This window comes from Fragaria vesca, linkage group LG7 (assembly GCF_000184155.1).
Source record: "Fragaria vesca subsp. vesca linkage group LG7, FraVesHawaii_1.0, whole genome shotgun sequence".
Taxonomy (NCBI): domain Eukaryota; kingdom Viridiplantae; phylum Streptophyta; class Magnoliopsida; order Rosales; family Rosaceae; genus Fragaria; species Fragaria vesca.
Genome location: NC_020497.1, coordinates 946,866 through 948,485, shown reverse-complemented (window position 1 = coordinate 948,485; position 1,620 = coordinate 946,866).

The following is a 1,620-nucleotide window of genomic DNA, read 5'->3' as shown; positions in this document are numbered from 1 at the left end:
GGTGCCCCTTTCATCGTGGCAGGCGGCCGTCCCTCGTTCCTCGAGGCAGCTGTGGCCTCAGACCCAGACGGAGGTGTCTGCACCCCGTATGCCTGAGATACACCGGGCGCCCACTCCGGGTCCTACTTCTTCGGATAGTGGGTCATCTGGGGTACAGATGCCGCCGCCTCATCTGTTCCTTCCGCGGATGATACCGGCCTTACCTGTAGTCGATGGCTCAGGGACGCCGATTTATCCACTGCCCCCGCCAGTGGCTCCATCAGCTGCGTACCGGTTCGTGCCTTTTGATACGCCTCTTATTTCCGCGAGGGTATCATCATCAGCGACAGAGACGGAATCCGTCGCGTCCGCCGCGAGCGCCTCAGGTAATCAGTGATGCATGATTACTTTTCTTATAATTAATAATAAAGGGTCTCCGATTTTAATAATCAATTTGGTTTATCATGTGATAGGCACCGTCGGAGCGAAGCCGACAAAGAAGAAGAGAGGCCCCGTCACAGGGAAGGCTCTCGAGAAGATCGTGGGTACCGTGGGGAGGATCGTCATAAATACTGATGGGGATGGCCACATAGTATCGGGCGGGAAGTCGAGGACGTACTCCGGCCGCGTGGGAGCGCTCATTAGGGATAGAGTCCCTATGTTGTGGTCAGACTGGGGCGAGGTCCCGCAGGAGGTTAAGGACATGGTCCACAACGCGATGTCGGTGAGTTTACAAAATAATATTATGTATTACATTGTTGATTTCTCGAAAAACTAAACCAATAAAAGGTTAAATGCAGGTGTGGTTTGAGGTTCCCGAGCACCTGAAGGACAGCTGGGCCGACGTTGTGCATGGGGGAAGGTACGTTGGGAAGTTAATGAAAAACAAAATTGTATGTGATATTAATAATATTTCTAATATTTTTGTTGTATCTGTAGGTACAAGGAGTGGAAGAACGAGTTGCGGACCCACTGGACTACGCACGGGAACGCACGTTCTGGTACCCCTGCTGAGTTCCAGTACAGAGAGTACGAGTGGCGTTGGCTTCTGACATCAGAATTCAACAACCCTCGTAAACAGGTATTTAAAAAATTAATTAGTTAATTTGTCATTAAGTCATTAAGTACGTCCGTTTTTAAATATTTTACTAATAATTTATTTTTTCTTTGAAGGCCGTTTCCCGAGCGAACTCTCAGAACCGGCAACGCAACACAAGGAACCATCATGGCGGTTCTAGACCGTTCGCTGTCTTCATGGACGAGGCGGCTAGGGAACATCCAAAAGTCAACCGGTACATCTATACGTACGAGAAGGCATATCCTGACTCCCAGGAGGATATTGTAAGTCATCTTACGTTTTTAAATTTTTAAATTTACTTATATATATGTCAAAATGTTAATTAATAATTTTTTTCCTATCCATATAGGCGAAGGTGAGGGAGGCTAGTGACGAGGTGATGAGTGCTATAGTGAGGGAGACATGGCCGGACACGCAGGAGGAAGAGATGTCCGAAGCCATATCCCGGATCGACACTTCGGATCCGACGATTGGGGCGAGGATCATGGGCACAGCCTTCCCACCGAGGGCAAACAACTTCTACTGCCGGGGTCTAGGAAAGAAAGGCGAGGGGGTCCTAAAGA